General features: G+C 36.2%; 1 protein-coding gene across 3 annotated transcripts in view; it reads right to left on the bottom strand.

Moving 5' to 3' along the window:
- Positions 1–21,570, bottom strand: part of LOC122569356 (protein espinas-like) — a 113,811-nt gene that overhangs the window by 23,967 nt on the left and 68,274 nt on the right. The window contains exon 1 of one of the 3 annotated variants that reach the window (XM_043730274.1): positions 21,405–21,441. The exons of the other annotated variants lie outside the window; for them this stretch is intronic. The gene's annotated coding sequence lies outside the window, so the exon portion shown is untranslated. Of the gene's footprint in view, positions 1–21,404; positions 21,442–21,570 lie in introns of those variants that run through there. 3 annotated transcript variants of the gene reach the window in all.

Here is a 21,570-nt window from a genome sequence, read left to right as displayed (position 1 = left end):
GAAATCGCGACGCGCAAGCCACGACGCGCAGCTATTAGCCTGGAATGTTCAAATTGTTCCTGGCTTACGGTCGAGGTTTTATGATTGAACTTTGAACCTATCTTTTGCGTTAGAAAAGACGATATCCCTGTAAAGTTCTGGCTGCGAGGATTTGGTCGAGTTCTTTGGTGATTACATGGATAACTATGCGAGGAATGTTCGATAAAATTCCCTAGGGAATTGGAATGGCACGATTGGCTGTGTGATTGGAGAAACAAGTTTTGGAATCTGTAGTAGAATTGTTTGCGTGTAGCACGGTCTGTATCGTTAGAAAGGAAGTTCAATGTCCTTATAAAAATTCCCTGTGGGGCTTACGGTTGGTTATACTGCTAGGGAAAATTGTAAAATGCTTTCTATAATAAATACTTGAAAAAGCTTTATGGAAATTTGTCGATATTCTCATCAGTCAAATTTATAGCAATATATTACGAAATGTATAATTAAATTTCCTATAATACTTAGTTACACCTTCATAAGAATATAATTCTTTAAAAAATGTTACGATACAAATGGTTTCTAAATTGTTTTTGGCAAACTGTCAATTACACAACGGAATTTATTATCGCAATAAATATCTCTACATTATTCGATCATTGTAAATTATGGATTATAACTCTCTCTGAAAGTGTTAAATTCGTGTTATCAATTAAATTATCTGGATACAGATCGGAGGAGATCGATGGTATCGTAATGTTCAACTGACGAAACGATGTAAAGGCAAGAGGAGAAGAGACGATAGAAGAAAAAGGATAAGAAGGGAAAAGTTCTCCAGAGCGGCAGGATGATGGAAATTTGCGCCCAGTGAACCTTGTCCCGGAGCGTTGGGTTATTTCTCTATTTTCATTCTTCTAAGATAACTCTGGTCTGCTCGTGATCCGGTTTACCTATCTCGTCCAATAAATATCGGGACATCTCGTGAAAACTTCTGTTTAAACACGCTGAAATCGCGTACACAAACAGATTTCTCTAATAATCAATGCTTTCTATGCTGTATTATAATGAACCGTTGTCATTGAACCGTTAAGTGATCTATGTTGGGAGACTGTTACTTTTACTGACAAGTACTGATGACAAGACACATATATGCATATCTTAATAAATGGTTTCTTCAATCGATTAACTGGAACCTAACCTACATATGTATGCAAATTCTTCTTCTATTACTCCTATTAAATTCCTATTCCTCTAAAACAGTTAACCACACAGATATCAAACTTAGTAGCGTAGCGCCAGCAAAATAGAAATCTTTCGTCAAATGTCTAAATAATGACTAAGAAGTTTCTAACTTGAAACTCTTTTTCCCATTGAATAGGAAGATATATGTTGTTCACTTGTCACTGCTAATTAACTAGAACCTAACCTACATATGTATGTGAATTTTTGTTTTGCTATTCCTATTTCAAAAGCGTTAACTGCACAGAGAGACCAAAATTAATAGTTAAACAGTAATAACATAGAAATCTTCCACTAGGTTTCTAAATAATAATTAAACAGATAATCACAAATTACGATTAAAAGAAATCATTTAGGGAATTCCGTTGAATCATAAAATACGTCGTCCACTTGACACTGGTAGTCCTGTTGGTGAATTGAGGGGACCGGGTCACATGCAATAAGAAGCTCGACAAAACAACAATGACGGCGCCAACCTGATCGTCGCTTGTCCTTTGACGCGTTCGAGAAATCGCGAGCGTGAGCATGCGCGTCAGAGAAATCGGGAATTCAGGTAGTGGTTGGACGAGAAGAAGCGAATGTGGCTTGGTCGCTCGCGGGAAAGGCTCGACGGGGAACGAACGAGTCGAGCGAAGCTGTAATTTAGAGAAAAACGTTCCCCGGAGCCGCGGGGCCCTACTTTTCGTGCGCAGCGACCCGCCTACCTGGCCTCTATTACCGCGCTCGCTTCGGATAGTGATGGGCTTAACACGAATTCGAATTATTTTTGGTGTAACAGGAAAGATTCAACTCATTTTAACAGTCATTTTTAATAGTATTAAAAATATTAAATTCTTGTTTTTTTAAATAAAAATTGTCAAAAATGTATTCTAGTTTTTAAAATGTATTCTGATTTGCTCGTATTGTAGCTACGTTATAATGGCCGACCCCGTATTAAGATTTTGATATATTATTATTTAGCAAGTATCTAGTAGTATTTCTTACCCATGAAAATACATCATAATTTAGATCCAAAATTTAAGATAGAAAAAGATAAAAAATGCATATCTAATTTTCTTGAATTGTGACTATGCTATAATAGTCAACCTTGTATTAAGATTTTAATATATTACTATATACTAACTATCTAGTAACATTTCTTATTCATAAAAATACAATTGCAATTCAAATATTCTGGCATCATCAAATTGAGAATATACGAGAAATCAAAAGTGCATGGCTAAATCGCGAACAACCTGTACTGTATCAGTGGAACTGCTTACGTTTCTTGTCCTCTCCCGAACAGAGGTCTTCCTCCCTGTACCCCTCTAACGCGCGTTATTTCTTCGGGTACGTACTTAAAGGCTTGTGCTTGAATCACCTTTTGCACAAAATCATCGCCGCGGTAGCCTCGAATCGCGCTTGTGACTGTCCTTGGGACTTTCTTCTTAGAAAGGTCTTTATTCGGGAACACGATTACAGCCACTACGTTGGAATTACGGGCAATCAGTTGGCGTGACTTCGAGGAATTGTTTTTTGGGACGTATAACCAAAGGCGGAGGGCCAAGATTTGTGAATTCGATCTTTCGATTTTTTTACTTTGTTGTTAGCTCTCTGTTTATAATATAGGTTCTGTTATATGTTCCATATAAACTATATAAGACAATCTAAAACTTCATTGAGAATAATTACTAATTTAAAATAGTGAATAATGTATTTATATTTGGAAAATTTTAAACAAAAAATTTATTATTGAAGATAAGGTTACTAATTTCAGAGAATATTATTGTACTTGTATCTGGATATTTTGTAACAAACAGAATTTTCAAGGTCGCTGTTGAATGCATACAACCAATAATAACCAATTTAAATGATTATGATGAAAATAATGGTACCGTATTAATTTGCAAATTTTTTAATAGGCTTTGATTTAGTATCCGCTTCATGAATAAAAAATGTGATCACGAATGTATAGTTACTTTTTTCTCGTAGAATAATGATTTACGACGAGACTTTCAGGGCCTACTGCGATTACGTTTCACCAATATACCGCGCTAAGTCGAACGAATGGATCGAGGCGATAACCTCGAGACGTGTTTACGCCTGTCCTTGAGGGTATACTCTCTTCTCGTTTTGTTTTTTCCCAAGACGGGAAAAAAACAGCAGACTTATTCATGGACAGTGATTGCATGCGTATAGTTGAAATTACAGAGGGCGGGCTGATCGGGATGATCGATTTCAGAAATTGTCTCTCTGGATGGAAAATTAATAAATGATTCTTCATCACATGTAAGAAATTATGGTTACTCTGGTAATCATATCCCTCGGGATTTCACGCAGTTACCTTCCCCAGAAACTTCAATCCCTCAGTCTAGGAACTTTTCTCAAAAAGATTCCTACATAGTTCCAAACATTGATCATGCTGAAGATCAAATGTGATTATGTAAATAAATGTGATAGTATATATATGGAGTACTACTTAAACAATGTCACTCACTATGGTCAAATTGGAAATTTTTAAGAAAATTTTTTGTAAAAAGTTTAGAATAAATGTAAATGAAATGAATGAAATTTTTAAAAATCAACAGTAATATTTAAATAAAACTTAAAATCTAAAGGATGACAAATATTTAAAAAATATACTAAATAGTGAATGACTGAAGAAACATTACTAAAACAGAGTACATTGATTTTAGAGAAATTTAATTAATTAAATAACCTCCAACATAAATTATGTACTTTACCATTTAAAAAATGTCTTAATGTAATTTACATGAGGAAATATTTCAAGTAACATTGGCATATGAAATTATTATGAATTACGATGGTATTAAGCAAAGCAACGACGTGTTAAAACATAATATATTGAGCAGGTGTACGCAGATGTAAATCTATCCAATTGGACAGGCATAAATCTGTTTCAAAGGAAAAAAAAAAAGGTACAACTAAATGAGACGGCGATGTTAAATCCTGTTCGCACTGGCGTAACACGCTTGTCATCCGTATTGTCACCCACACCGCCTTTCAAGATCACTATCGGGGCGTTATTGTCAACAGTGTGGATGGTTCCAAGTTTGGAAGGCTACCGGTAATGTTAACCAGCCGCATTATCCAAATGATTATTTCCACGAAACAAACTAGCAAACAAAAAAGGAACGAATGAATCATAAGCCGACAAAGGAGATACTTTTTACTTCTCGATTCTTCATCTCTGTAATCGTTACCTAGAAGTTCCTGCCGCTTTCTACAGGTCATTAGGAACTGCCTTACAAAAACTTGATCAAGTAAACGTTAACAATTTTTCATTTTTGCTTAACTACCTTTCTCGCTCTTCATGTCGTTGCAACGATGAGAAATAAATTATAAGTGCTTCCTCAAGAGAAAATAAAAGTTTTGTGAGAAATCTATAATAAGATATAATGAAGGAAAAAACTATGTAGGATGGATTTCAAAATTAACCTACATCGTCGAATTCCTCCATCAGATCCATTCTTTCCGCTTCTCCATTTATAAAAGAAACACCACGAGTTATTTCCCCAATCAAATCTGTTCCATCGTGCCTTAAATCAACCCCTGTATCTTCAAACCACTACGACTAAAAAATCCAATTTCATCATAACCTCAAAATGCGTGTATCCTGCTCAACACGCACATTTCTCGCCGAAGTTACCTGGATCGGTTTAGCACCCTATAAAGACATGTCGCAGGTGAAAAATATGACGAAGAGAGACAGCACGTAGGGACAGATCCCCGTAAGGAGCTGAAATTTGTCATAGATAGACTGTGACAGATTCAGCTCGCTCTGCAGACAGAGTAAAATAGACGGAAGAAGGAGACGTTAGCAGTCGACGATGGCACTCGTAGAAGACGCGAGAATGGGGTGCGAAAATGTCGAGACATCTGCTACCTCCCTGCCGCTGGAAATTATTAATCCTGTCAAAAGTACTAAATCATATTCCCTGCTGTTGCACACACTGACTGTCTAGGGAAAGAGGGGCAAGGAAGTTAGAGGATGCGAAAGTGAAGAGTAGCTGCGACTACGACGACGTACATCGTTGCTGACCTTGATTTAGGGTCGCAGAAACCCTTCCCCGAAGATCGCGCCAGGTATTTATGACTCGAAGGAACTGGTTGCCGCTGTGAACTCTGGTAGCATCTGCGGCTGAAAGGATTCTCCCCCGGGGGCGCGGGAAGAAATCGAAAATATTCATATTTCAGCACGTCTACGCTTTGCTGCTCGAGTTTGTCCTTTCTTGGGATGGAATTCAAGTGAGGTTGCTGAGACCGAGCACCGAAGTAAGGAGGTTAAATCTGGCAGAAGTAGAATCTGTTCATTTTTGTCGAACATTTACGGATGGATGAGATTAGAATTGGATTGTGAAAAACAATCACTATAATAGCGAAATATTAAAGTATTAACCTCACTTTGAAAGATTCAGTTCTTGTATAGAAGTTCAATGGAAAAGAGGTTAGGTTTAGGGCACTGTAGTAAGGAAATTAAATCCGAAAGGAAAGAGAATTGGTTAATTCTTGTTTAGTTAATTGTTTGGTTAATTCATCTTTGTCGAGATGAAAAAAGTAGAATTGAATAGAGAAAGCCACTGGTTACAGTAAATACTTGGACACTAACGTTATTTTAAAAAATTCAGCTTTTTGTATACAAGTTACCTGAAAACGAGGTTTGGAATTTAATCAGGCTGATGAAGAACCGATTAATTAAACCAATTTATCTTCTGCTACGTTCATTAAATGTTGTACTGTTGGAATACGAAGAAAAAAGAATATTCAAGTTCCATGTGTCTGCCACAATAGGTTTGTTTTTCGTTTTTAGTAATAGAAATGAATCAAAAGCTTCAAGCTGGGATGGATAAATAGGTCGTTTAAATAATCCCCGGTATAAATTAATGAATGACTCTGTTAGAAGTGGTTCTTCAAGAAAATGAATGTCCCTGCATTCTAATGACCAGACCGATATTTTTGAATAATCGTCGATAGACGATTGAAATTAAACCAGTAAATAAGAAAAAGTAGATTACAATATACCTGTGAACGTCAATTAATTATTAGATCCAATATTATTAACATAATCAAATAAAAAACTAGTTAAATGGTAATAAATAAATCAAAAATAAATAGAGAAAAACAATATTCCTACTATTGCATCCGATCAGCTTACTTTACATTGAAACGAAACGAAAATTACATATTTCATAACCTGCCACGATTAAAATTCAAATCCACTTTTATAGTTACGCCCATCGATGGCCCGGGGGCAGAATCTCCAAGTACCCTAAGCTTCATTATACGTCGAGATTAAATAAGAACAGCCTAACCTAACGGGCACGTTTCATTTTCTTTCTTCCCGCTTTCATACTGCTCATTCTTCTCTGATCAGTCCCTTTTCCAACTAAACCGTGACATCTAGTGGCGGCTACGGAGATACGTTTGAAAAATAATGGAGATTAATCAAAATTCTCCGCGTCACGTGTCTTCTTCGCCCCCTTTCTATTCAAAGTAACGCTAAAGTTACGTCCTCACTGAAACAACAACAAGGGACTTTAGTCAAGTTATTGTTTATTGCCTATTTTTGTTGGGAATGCTAAAGAAAAACAAGAAACACACGGCAACATGTCGCGACAAACATAAATATGTACATATTCCTTCAGTTTGTACAGTTTGGCGATTGTTTCACAACGCATTAGTATGTGAACAACGAAAACAAAATGTTCCACGCTTTGCTCCAGTGTGGACAAAATATTTCTACAAGTTGGATATTATTTGGAACGTGCAACATTAACAGGCAGCAAAACGAGTGAAAATGCAGCTTGAGAGAAAAATATGATACGCTAGAAAACTTCCCCTTTCGAATGAACGTAGGTTAAAACGCCCACAGAAAATATACCTTTTAATGAATCGCCTCGTGCACAAACCTCATCTGGTTTCGTAATGGAATTTCAAAACACTCGTCTCCATCTCCCATATAACGAGAATCTTCCACCATTCGAAACGCGTGCCTTTGCACGACCATGCGTATATTTTTCGTTAGACAGAAATTGCATTTTTTAATTCCCTACGCGTATCTCGAATAACAGGCGCTCATATCGAGTTACATTTTTACGCTGGGTAATTGGAGGTGGCGCCCTCTCTGCGCAATCGTGACGAAGGTAAATAAAATTCGCCAACCTGGCGATTTAATTGAACGTGAAAGCCCGTAGGGATGATGACCAAGGAAGAAGAAACTTAGGAGTTGAGAAGAGGTCAAATCAAGTCTCGTGAATCAGTTTCAGATAACGTAGAAGGAGGTTATGAACGGTGTGCTTAATTCTTATTCGGTCTAAACAGGTGTAATTATAGCTGTTCCATAGAGGTGAGCGGAAGATTTATTAAGTTACCGAAGGAAGCCACGCTTTCAGTGGCTATATATTATTCTGGCAATAAACACAGATAGGCTAAGTACTGCATTGCACGCGGCATCGTGCCTGTCATTGGTTTAATTGAATTGCCGATTAAAGGCTATGTACGTTTGAATTCTTGGAATTGTAATAAAATATCTTATCGCTATTCATAGGAACTTTCATAGAAACTGATCATCATGTATAAGTATCTATGTACACAGTGATGGATATTGGCACTATACGCAACCCCTCATACAAACATTATTATTAAAAACATTATCTATACTACTTGTGCTTTATATGGATGTTTATTTATAATGTCTTATTTGCCTGCATTCAAAAACAAGACAAATATGATAGAATAGAGAACATGCAGCTAATACAAATATTTTTCACCATTATCTTATACCTAGGCAAAAGTATTGGTTTGTACACATTTTCACACTTTTGACAATTTTTATTTACACATATTATTATCTTTTACTACAATGATAAATATATTGTCCACCACTTTATATAGCTATCATTCTATAAGCCTTTACCAACAGTAAATATGCACGAGATACCATAAAAATTCATTTTCAACAAATTTAGGAAGCATTGATAAGCCGGTCACGAATGAATCATGAAAACCTGGTATGTATCCCAGAACGTGGCGTTCGAGCGACGGTTCGTTTATGATTGGTACGACTCCCAGGGTGGTCGTTTAACGAACGGACTAACGGGCAAATCCTCACCACTTGCGTATGTACAGGATCCGGACGGTAGCAAAGGCTGTGCCTCCCAGCCGTCTCGCTTAGCGAGCTTAATTTGGTAGTACCGCGAGATATATTAATTAACGATGGCTCGACTTGCAACCCAATTTAGAAACAAGCACCTTGTTTGCATACAAAGGAGCGTTATACAACGAGTTCGCACCCTCGATTCCGTGCCGATATAAATGGTGTTCGTTGAAGAGGAACCATCCTGCGAGTGACGAGTAAGATGGTGGGGGAAACAAAGAAATGCTGATAAAAGGTATATTTAAGAGAAACTAGCAGTTCACGAAAGTATTTCAATATTTACCATGAAAATGTTTTGTATATATTGTGTATCATATAAAAAATTTTGAAATTTCATTAATAGGGCATAATAAGGCTGGACTACCATGATTTTATTACATTGTCGGATAAATCTGAAACTTTTCTGAGGTTACTCAAAAGCAACACAAATGCTATACGGATAGAATAGATGACATAGGATTATTGAACTAAATGATACATATTTGGTTTAATTGTATTACTGAAAGATGTTGGAATAAAGTTTATAGTTCGTATTGGGAAAGATTTCGTACTTATCCGAAAACCTGATATTTATAAAATTTGAAACCAATGTGAAAATGTATGCAGAAATTGCGAATTTCATCAGCTACCGTACATGGAAATAGAACAGAGATGAAACTATAAAAAAAGAACAATTTGATAGTACGTGGAAGAAAAACCATACAATACACCAGAAATATAAAACAAAAAAGAGAAGGAAGTGGATGGTAGAGTGAAATAAGGAAAATGGTGGAAACGAATGAAAAAAGTAAGACAAATGAAAAATGTAAAAGAAATGGCAGAGGTAAGTAACTGACAGAGGAAAGGGGCTAAAGGGGAAGGAAAGAAGAACACGGAAGATGCAAACGTGGAAAGAGGGATACACTGAATGGGACTCGTTAAAACGCGTACAGAGTGTTTAAGGAAGGCTCTACTGTTGACCGAGTACTTGAGATGCACTTGTGTGCAGCTCTCGAGAATTCATGCACGAATAGAATGTGCTTCTTCTTCGCTGCTGAGTTCGCGTTTTCGTGCTCACAAATATCGCCGACTTCCTAGTACCAGACTTCCTGAATTTAATTAAGAGTTTCGACAGGTCACGCCGCGTTAACGCTTCTCATCTGGTCATGTTTAACCTCCCCTACGTGCTCAACATAGCTGAGAATTTTACTGGAAATTAAATAGCGCGTAAAGTTAAAGTATCACAATTTTATAGATTATCAATGAAATTGGATATACAATGGCTATAAAAATTCCAAATTCAATTACATTTAATACTTAGTATTATCTGAAGTAAAGAGTATTCCGAGAAAATTCGATATTTCAATCGATAAGTGTGCGAAGAAGAGAATCAAGACTCGGTCGATAATGTTGCGCACTTGGAATTCGATAAATCATAAAGTCTATGAGAAAAGTCTATATGAGATAAGTTCTTACCCAATGATACTAGAAGATCTTTATTATGAAAATGAGATGAATATGCTGGTAGAAGTGAAAATTCTTATTACAAGTCGTTACTGAAACTTATGCGTAATTCGCTTAACTTTATTCGTAAAAGCGAACATCAAGCTTTATTCGCATCGTTACTTATGCATACAACATGAAACACAGTAAAGAAGAGCTTCCTAAATAGGACAAAAGTGAAGTCTGATAAAGCGTATTTCATATTTAAAAGTCGAATGGTCTGGAATTATTAAAAACTATGCAAATAGTATTGAAGATATAATTGGTATACATTGAATAACTATGAAGATGTTGGAATATATAATGTATATTATATTAAGGAGAAAATAGTCTTTCTTTTACAGCGTAAATATTCCAGTAGAGAAGACATGGTCATTTCGATCTTCTGAAGAAGCGACATGGTTCCATTCCACAGTCAGACGGGTTGCATCCTTAAAGGAGTTACTTATCAACCGATCAGCTTTTCAGTAATCCAATCACAGAGGGGGTTATAAACCTAATATCATATAGAACTTTATACTACATGTATGCAATGTAAGCAATTTTGAAAATACTTTGAATATTCTGTACAATTTATAGTATTTTTATGATTTAAATCTGAAAATTTAGGAATTATATAAATTACATTAATGACCGTTAGCAGATGTAAAAAGATTACATTCTTTTGCATATTATTTTAATAATTATCAATTATCAAACTTCATACTGAAATAAATAACTATGATCAATTACAATATCTTTCTTTAGAAAACAAAGTCCTAGTTATAGAAGGTTAACAGAAATGTTTCGATTCATAGATAAAGCAAAAGAATTTCTTGATTACTCCACAAAACATCAAATCCGCGAAGAATTGGCGCGTGTTGTAGCGTAGCGTAGCCATAAGTACATCAATTTAGAGCTTCCCATACGGAGAGCGTATACACGCGCTGGATTCCCGCGCAAAGGGGCGTGTTTAACTCAATTTTCGCGTCGAAGGGGCACGCTTCGATTCAAACGCAACCACCTTCAATTTATGGCACGTTGTCGTCTCCCACGGGGCGAGGGGAATTTCCGTCACGGCCTTGGCTCAATTTCCGCCGAAGCTGCACCCTAAATTTCAGATAACACCGCAACTTGTCCCCCGCGTATCCTGTCTACGACAGAGTCCACCGAATTTTTTTTCCCTAAAAAGTACCGAACCTAACCTCAAAACGAACTAACTTCGTCAAACCTGCACGTTTGCCAATTAAACTACTGAATCAATCAAGCGTCAAATGTATGATTGAATAATATAATTATAATAACTAACTTTATTGACACCCATTTCTATTATTTATCTACTTATTTTTATCCCCGATTGTTAAAAAAATGAATGCAATCCATTTTTAGATTTTATTATTTCTTCGAAAACGAAACGAAAAGTGCATCTTATTGAAATCGAAAATGTCAGAGTGTCTCGAAATTTAATCTTAATATGTGATATATTTAATATCTAATCCCTAATATTGCAATCTTTTTAGATTTTTTCCATATTTTTTTGCCATTAACATCTTTTTTAAGATGTAAACGAGACCCTGTGACCACGTGACACACACAATCACGTATTTGATGCATAAATTAGAATTATTCTGCAATCGATGGATTTGATAAATCTAGATTATGTTTCTACTAACTACGAAGAAAATTATAATAATGTGAATTGAGAAATTCATCAAAAGCTAAGTTATAAGAAAAGGTTAAGAAACCTCGCCACACCTCCAGCCTCCTCCATATCGACGCGGTCGATGCAGAACATTTATCTGGCGGAAGTTGGACGGAAGTGGGAGCCAAAACCCCGGTATATCCCGGTGTTCTCCGCGATCTGTCTCACCGGTGGTGTTATAGTTCGGTTTACGCTCGAGGCAGCTTCCAGCCTACCTAACCTATAATAGAGGGGACGTTGAGCATTTAGCTTATCACGGTCGACTATCTACCGGTGGCATACGCCTCCGTTTAGTGCTTTTCGCCCCTCCAGACGCGATCCTACGCTAGGTATACGCGTGCACGTGAGACGCACAGAGATGGTGGAGGCTCTTAAATCAGTCGCTGGTTTGCCTCCGGCGGCTGAATTTAAGCTAAAGCGTTATCAGAGGGCTGGAGGTGAGACTGGACCGGAGATAAACCTTGTACGCTGCGAATTAACAGCGTAACGGAGTGGGGAAACCGTTTGTCCGATGCGTGGATCATTGGTGAAATGGGAAAGATGGTAGGGGAAACCGTAGGAATAGGGAGAGAGAGAAAGAGAGAAACAGAGAGAGAGAGGAAGAATTGTTGAGAGGAACTTAAGGATTCTTGCAGAGTTGGGAGAAGCTGAGGTTTTGGAGGATATCACGGTGCTGGTTTGATGGTATTCAGAAGATATAAGTGATGTGAATTATATTGGTTATTTTATGAACTCGCTCTTCTTTTAAAATTGCTATAGAAAATGTAGTAACGCAGGGAATTTCTTTTTGAACAAGAGATTGCACTAATGAGTTCGAAATTGTGAAGTGAATAGAGTAGTACTTTGAGATTAAGTACCTTTTTAGAAGAGGGGTCGCTTTTGATGAGGAGGGCAACGTAACGCGAAATTGTCGGTAAAAGGAGGAACAAGGCAGCTCTTTAATTATTCCTAAGATAATGTTCATCATACTCTGGGTAAGCTTATAATGAAACGGTTAGCACCAGCATATACTTAAGTAGGAAAAGCTTATGGACTATATTTAAGCAATGTAGTAATGAATAATTCTGTAATGACGATATCGCATAAGAATCACAGTAATTGAATAAAAATAAAAAATATTTTCCAATCTAAAATTCTAAAAACTTCAAACGAATTCTCCAACCGCTATTATTATATTTTTTAAATTAAAAAGTTTCTAAATATCAAATCATTAGAAACATAACCTTTATTTCATACAGCAAATTGACATTACCATAATTTCATTTTTTAACTTAACGTCCCATTATCTAACCTACAAGTGCTTCTGAGCATTAGAACACATGTCAAAGAGCATACTGCATTAATTAAAGCATCTCACAAAAGAAGCCACGTATAATCAATAGATTGGAAAGGTTTACGATCGGTCGTCGAGCCTACTCACGATTAATTGACCTTTTCCCTGGAAACTGTATGGTAACACGTAAAATTCGCCCCTGAGAAGGTGCGGCTAGAGCTTGTCTCCTTTCTTGTTGTTTCTCCCTTTTCGGCCATTGAAAAGCAGCTGCTTACGAGTGGTTGCCTAAAATACGAGCTATATATTCTATATATAACGGAAGTGGTTCGACGACTCGATCGATCAATGCAGGAAAAAAGGAAAGGGAGAAAGGGATAGGTATATGTATAGCTAGTTTTATGGCGTGGCGTGCAGATGGAGCCTTGGAATCTGTGAACCATAAAGACGACGCGACGGCCAGCTTCGATTTACGATGAGAAAAGGGGGCATAACCAAAGCGAATCGTAAATCATTTGGTGCTCGATACAGTCGGCCCGTTCACGAATCTGTAATCTTCTTTTAATTGATACAGTGATCCTACATGTGGGCATCCCTCAGATATAAGTGTTTGAACGAGACAAGTCAGAAAAAGTGGATTAGATAATGATTTCTTCTTCTTAGATATTCTAATATCTTTAATATTATGAACAATGTTTTTAAAATTTTGAAGGGGATGAAAAGAACTAAATAAATAAACAATTTTAATAATACGGGATAGGTTGACAATATACAGCAATTTAAAACTGTGCCTCTATAAAAACTACTTAAGATATTTAGTGACTTATGATATTTGTCCTCTGCAGTTTCCATTTTATACAATTCACTAAGCACGTATTTCAACCAGAAAATCCGTATGTTTTTCACGTAAAAAGCGCAGATATAGAATTTTTATTAGTTGACTCATCGGTGTGTTCCATCGCGGTCGTTATTAAAATCTGCCGATGCAGGTCGAAAAAGAAAATCCACGAGATGAAAGCGGAGAAGAGAGTAGAAAAAAAGGCGACGGTAAATCCAGATTTAATAGAGAATTCTCGTGCGAACTTTCTTCCACATTGTTCGTAGTCCAGTAACCCTAGGACCTGACGTCGGCATATTGCATTATCGCTCGACTTATGGGCACCCATATTGAATATGATACTGCAGAGGTCGACACAGAGGCTAGAGGGATCGCGCGAGAAGCATATTTCAAAAATAGGGATAGTCCGGTAGGGACGGTCTACAGTTGTGTATTATACAAGATGGCGCGAAATATGAAAAGAGGAAGATATGCAAGGAATGATTTGAAAAGGGAAACACATTAAATACTATCGTATCTGTAATGTTCTGAAACTTGTATGTTACGAAACAAAACTTGAAATCTACTGGAGCAAATCGTGCAAGTTAAAATCTCGTTATTTTATACAAATTAATACAGAAAAAAAGATTTAGAAAATCCCAATTCTTCGTATATGTAAAACCATTTTTCGACTAAATCTACAATAAGTATAAGTTATGCTTGCTCGATAATTACTCGGATAAAATAATTAGATTATAGAATCATATAAGTAAGACTTTATTATCCAATTTATTTTCCAAGTTTGGAATAACATCATAAGCCAATTAGATGAATGAAAATTGCTATGAAGAGAGTAAGTGGATTAAAAAAATCCAATAGCAAATGTATGTAATTATTCCGAAATTATTACATCCATTCAGTGACCCTAAATACTGTTAAAGCGTCAAAATTTGCTTCTCAATCACTAAAAACGCAATTCAACGACCAATCCCTATAATTATAGGTTCCCTGTGGAAAACGCAAATCCCAGAAAACCCATCGAATTAGTTCACCTTCGAAATCACCCTCCGCATCGCTCTTTATTACCCAAATACGTATCAACAGCTTCCCCTTCCGTCACTGGACAAAGCACGCCTATTAACAATATCCCTGTGACCATTTAACTAAGCAATACGAACGATATCTGGAATTTCAACCTCCTCAGGTAATGATATCCTAAATCTTAAAACTACGTTACATTCTAAAACAAATGTTTCTCTTAAACATATATATATATATATATAAAAGTATAATTATTCTTCAATATCAAAAATATTAGAACCACGCCCTGTAATATGACTTAGAAATGGCACAGATTAAAGACGCATAGTTGTAACAATAATTATATCCTTTTTAAGAGAATAATTTCAATAATAGAAACATTCTTATCGTACCCAGAGTTTTCAAAATAAAAATTCTAAAGGATCACCAAATATATACACGGTGATTCAAAAATGAGGTTGAAAAAAATTGGTAATATACCGAGTATTCATATAAAAATGTTTTTCCATTTTGCGCCACCAACCTCCACAAATCAGGTCCCAAACAATATCCCCCAATGCGCCCCATTTTTCTCCCACCAAGAAAGTCTGGAGCCCTCAACAACAAGAAACCAAGAACAGAGTTTTTCCACGTCTCGATCATTACCCAAAGTGTTCATTCCACAAAGACACGCGTTTCCCCTGTCTCAGAGACACAAGCGACCAAGGGGTATGAGTTCACAGGGGGTATTTGCGTTATGGTCAACACGTTCGCTATAATAAAACTATTCCTGTCGCAGCTCACGGTACGTACGCAGCAGAGACGAGCCTACTAGAAGGGATGGAGAAGGGGGCAGATCCCATGGGATATAAATGCCGGCAGGGTGTTTCTTTGGATCGTGGCCGGCTACGTAGATTCAATCACGACCCTTCCTATACCGAGTGACCTCGCGGCTCGAATACCAAACAGATCTTTCGTCCACGGTATTAGAACGTCCCGACGTCTTTGATCGTGACATGAATCCTCGCCAAAATTTCACCTTCTCTCGCTTCTACAACCTGGACGTACTGGTAAGAAAATTGTCTGTAAACTATACAATAGTACCTACATAATACGAAAATTCCAGCAGAGTTGTTTCGTTTCAGTTCAATCATTTGCGCATTATTCAGTGTCTCAAGTTCAATGTGATCTAAACTTAATTAGGCGGTAGATATTTATGTAAATCAATATTTTGACAAATGCGTTTAAAGAAATGGATCTCTTACACAGAGATTTACTATACCCTTGAAATATTCTTATAACTATAAATATTGATTATATATTTAGGGCCGCGTTTATACCTTTGGAGAACCTAGACGCAAAATCATCATGAGGCCTAATTAAACTTCAATAATTAACGTGACCCTATAGAGAAGGAGATCTTACCTTACACTTAATGTGCTTTATATAATGTGTTTTAATTTCCCATAAACACGCATAGTCCATTAATGACAAAGACAGTAAATAGATCTAGTCAAAATGGACAACAAATATCTATTCCTTTTTAAATGCATGTTTGTGCGATTTTATTAAAATTTAAGCGATCACCGTACTGTCTACTAAAGTGATGAGAGGAATGAGGATAAAAATGTTTCGATGGAGACGAAGTTACCTCGATGAGGGACGCCATTACGAACATCAAGAGAAACGATAAGGCGACCATAAAGAGACGGTAAGAGAGAGAAGGTTTATTCAGGACGTAAAATTAAGTTACGGCCGAACATCGAGGATTAACGATTTCACCGTGGTCTCTCTATTCGACAGTATTTTAGGATTGTTTACCCCGAACTCTGTTCCCGCGGTTTCGACCCGTTCTTTGATCTCCCGCCATGACGACAGAGGGAGCCATATGGGGTTTCGACGAACTGGAGCCGCGAGAAGACATTAATGATGAAAGAAGTAAAGGGGATTCTAAAGTATTGAGTGCTTTGTTACTTTATTATTGCTCCCTTGTACATTCTGATAGAGACTTTTTTCTTTTAGAAACGTTTTTTAATGTTTAATATGTTTTTTAATATTCACACAATCATTTTTATTTGGTTTTCATACATAAAAATTTGTAACAGTGCTATTCAAAGGACTCCTTAAATTAGTTACACGCATAGACATAGAATATTTTAAATAACATGTTATTTATCATTTTTTAAATTTATTATTGTATGCACTTAATACATAGGTTCTCTAAAGATCGGACATGAATTTCTTGAAATGCGATGGTCTTGTTTAATGGAATTACAGCGATGTTGGGAATGCCTAAATTAAGGTGTCAGTGAATAAATTTAGAAAATGAAATAAAATTGATTGTTTAGAACGATTAAAACAGAGAATATTAGAACCATATTGAAGTATGAATTAGAGAAAACTACAATATGTTTGACTTCAATAAATTGACATGCAGAATTTCTAAAATACTCAGAAAAGATTAAAAGAGACATAAATAAACTGTATCCTCTTTAAGTAATTTCACCAAATATCGTTACTTTTGATAGTCTACTGATTCCTCAAAAGTTAGAAGCTCCAACGAGGACCACTGTTAAGCCCCGTTAAATACACCTCATCTCTTGATTGCGATACAAGTTCTCTCTTTCCTTGTTCCACAACGAAGCTCCATTGCGTCTATATCGTCTTGGAATCAAGCTTTCTGCCCTGAATCGAGCTTCATCGCGGTAGACATCGTCTACATCAGACAAATACCTCAGACAAATAGAAAGCGGATCTTTGTTCTCGGAAGCCTAGAAAGCCAACCACCCGCGGTGCAATCTGCACCTGCAGCCCGGCAACCCGGCGTGCATGGCTGTCGGCTGGCAGGATTGGTTGCTGACATTAAGCCTTGCCGAGTAGGAATGGGACCAAGTACATATGTATGCATGCGATGAGCCAGTATTTAAACGTTACGATATACCGAGTGATTCAAAAGCTGCGTACGTTTGAAGAATTTTGTTTCGAATATTTATAACTATTTGACTTAATTATTATTCTTTGTAGATTAATTTGTCTAGAATCTATTTAAATGTTATATAATTTGTATATTTTTAGAAATCTTTATTATACATTCTTTACACTCTTTATTATACACTCTTTATTATATATTCTTATATTTCCGGAAATTAATAACAAACTGAGAAGCCATAATCGGTCCGTTATAAAATTAAATTTTTTATTTCTAAATTAGTAAAATATGATAAAATTAACAATTGTAAAATAAAATACTTCTATTTTCAAACTACCCCATACACTCGAAGATTCGTAGTTTTTCTTTAAAAATTTCTTATATCGTGGTTTAAAAATAAATAAATCATGATATGACAGAGATTTCTCGGATACCATTTTTCTCCTAAACGATCCAAACTTTTCCATCAAAATTCCATCATCCGTCCATAAAACCCGATACCACTAAAGACTACGAAAAGTCACTAGAGCCAAAACGACGGACCAACTCGTCCCTGTAGAATCGTTTTATTGCCAGGACGAGTCTCCAGCCTGGATCGTCTCCTCCGATCATTTTTCTCAAGTAGACGTCCCTTGGAAGCAACGTCCACGATCATCCCCTTGTCCCATTGGCCGGGTACTTGGTATTCAGCCGACGACGTACCATCGAAACTCGAGCGGCCTCTACGAGAGCGAATCTTCGACATAGCCTCGAGAAAACTGTTCGTCTTGTTTGGTCCACGGTCTCTTTCACTTCGTATTTCTCATTCTCTTTATGTCCATCCGAAGAAAAGGATAAATAAAAGGGAAGAGAATGGAAGCGCGCGGTAACGGCGAAAATCGATTCTTCTATTGTGTTGGTACTCTCTCTCTCTCTCTTCCTCCCTTTTCCTTTTGAAGCGGGTGATAGACATATTTCTTTGCATTTGAAATTTTTGGTGTTCGAAGAATTTCATGCAAGTTGAAGGTTAGTTTTCTGAGCAATTATATGTATCTTGTATAGTGAGATGGAGAACATGTTACAAGATTTTATTGTTTCTTTCAATTTTGGATTTCGATCATTAACAAATTATAAATTAGTGACCAATACACAAATCATTTTGAATAAAACCGATATCAAATATCTCAATTAATACAAATTCAGTAGATTAATAATTGTTTTTTTACTAGTAATTTTCCTTCTCACATTTTACCCTAATAAGTACCAACAAGACTTAAATGATGAAATATAATCGGACTATGAAGAAAAAGTTCTGTTAATCTCACTTTCCTTTACGATCGAGTCATGTAAACATATAACTTAACCTAATCCACCCATTGCAACAGATCATCATAACATTTCGAAGATGTTACACATACTGAAAGTCGCTGTGTCAATGAGAATTCTCGCCACGGTATTCCCTTCGTTTCTGTTTCCCCCGGAAACAGGCTGTTAGTTTAAGACAAAATTAATATTAAGCGTAATTGCGAGAGTGGGATGACTAAATACGCTCGTAGAACTCGGGTAAAACGTATTATATCAGACCGGGGCAAAACACGTCCGACGTGCGCGAACGAGACATTAGTTCGCCACGCGAAGGATTACAGCCAACGCTGTATCTCCCCGTTAATCCTGATTTAGGGATTCCGGCGTGTACACCACCTAACCTATTCGTCGCGAATTAAGATACCAAAGACGCAGTAGTTCTCTGTTCAGGCACAGCTTATGTCAAACTTAGGGATTAGCTTCTGACATCTACTTTCTGTGCTTTTCATCAACTGACAGCTGGTTAGTAAGAAAATCACGTAAAATGTATCATATATGTACGTTGAATATAACATAATGCGTGTTTTTCTAGGATGGATAAATTGAACTCAAAATGAGAAAAGATCGTATGGTATTATTGAAATTGTTGTTGGGAGAGGTTAGGAAGGTTACCAAAGGTCTTTTGTTGGGTTAGGTTTGAGAGTGAAAATTGATAACTCTATGGGTAAAACAGATATGAATATCAATACAATAATAGTAAAGACGAATGTTATATAGTAAAAGAAGGATGAATGTATTAAATTGACGTAGATTTTTCTATATTTAAGATTACGAATATTACTTTGTGCGTACTTAGTACAAACGTTTCTAGGGTGACCAAATTTTAAAGAAGATTGAGTTTCGAATAATATAACCTATACAAGGTTCGACTGAAATGTTACTTACAAATAAGTTCTAGAAAGTAATCAATCAATCTTGGAACTAAATTCTTAAGCTGTTCAAAGTTCTAGAATTTCTTCAAAGAACTCAGAATTCTATCCTCATCCTCATCAAAATCACAAATCTCTAAACTGTCACCAAAATTAGCGACTAAACTCTACCTAACTCTACCTAACCTCAAAGCCATTTATGAATAACAAACCTGTCTAATTCACTTCGCCTCATTTCAAATTCAATTCCTCAACTTTCTTAATTCTCCCTTCCATAGAAACCTAGAGCGAATTTTCAGGTTTTCACGGGGATGCGTCTCACCCGGCGAAGATGTTGACACGAGACGGTCGAAAGGCCGATTCACCAGACCTGCGGAGGGTTAACCGGGTTGACAAGGGTAAAGTAATTGATACTGACGCCGGAACGGCTGACCGAGGAGAGAGTACAAGCGGAACATCCGGTGGAATTATAGGATTATATTAATACGCTCTTTCACCGGGTCCTGGCCGCCATTTGCACTTACTATGTTTCTTCAGTATGCCAAAAATAAATTCTCTTATTAGAAACTTTGGGGATCTTTGAAGAGTGCTATAAGAGGATGGACAAATTAAACCCAAATTACAATTCGAATTACAGATTCCTCGGGCAAATTAATAAGTCAGCTGACTTTTTATTTTTGAGTTGCATTGATTTATTGATCAATAAGAATGACAGGATAATCATAAATCGGTTGAAGTATCAATACAATTTTAATTTAGTCATTTATTGAAAGAGATAAACGATTATTCTATTATTTGTTAATTATACTAATTACATATCTTATTAAGAATATTTTAGCTCACAATTAATAAGGTCGCAATCAATCAGGTTAACGAGCTGAATATGTTAAATTAACTAAGTGAGTATCTTTAGAAGACCTTTTTCTAGAATTGTAGTAATTGAAGATTTTCACGGAAACTATAGTGGAAACATAAATGTAATAATTTCGTAGAATGCAGAAGGGTGTGACTGTGTCTAACAAGTGTAAATGCCGACTGAATAGAACCGTTTGCACACGAACTGAAGGGTGAATTCTTAAGAGTGAACAAAGCATTTAGAGCGAACATATTTAACGAGACTTTGGAGAACACGTTCATTAGGCCTATTTAGGGAATCATTATCAATAATATTTTTGAAAAATATTACATATACAATACACTATTCAATTCATTAACGCATTAAATATCTTCAACTCAAAATACAATCAAATCTTTCAGATTAATACGAATAGGACAAAACAACAAGATACAATAATATAATAACAAAAGAATTTACAACAAATAATAAAGAAATATTTAAAAGAGAACATAAATTTTATTACAAATTCTATTCTTTTTTCATTACTCAATTATTATTTAACTTACAAACTATTGTTGAAATTATACTTAAAATTGTTTAAGTCACACTTAAAATAAAATTTAAAAAAAACCCAAAATAACTTTCATCACTATACTTAGAGCAAGCACATACCAACCATGCATTAAACTCCCTTCCAAGGCACTCTAACCAAACTCTCGAGGGAGCTGATGATATCAAACTCTAACATCATGAAAATCCACCCATCCAGAGTGGAAGAAAAATTACCTGATGTTCGCGAATCCTATTCGAGAGTGCTGTACGTTGATCATATGCCACCTGACGCGTTCGCCAGTGTAAAACCGCGTGTAAGACAAACGCCTCATCCTTCCACGATCCACGATATTCAAAACGTTGAAAAAATCGCAAGTCCACCGCGTACAATGGTATAGAA

This window comes from Bombus pyrosoma, linkage group LG7 (genome assembly GCF_014825855.1).
Source record: "Bombus pyrosoma isolate SC7728 linkage group LG7, ASM1482585v1, whole genome shotgun sequence".
NCBI lineage: Eukaryota > Metazoa > Arthropoda > Insecta > Hymenoptera > Apidae > Bombus > Bombus pyrosoma.
This window is presented reverse-complemented; position numbering and strand designations above follow the sequence as displayed.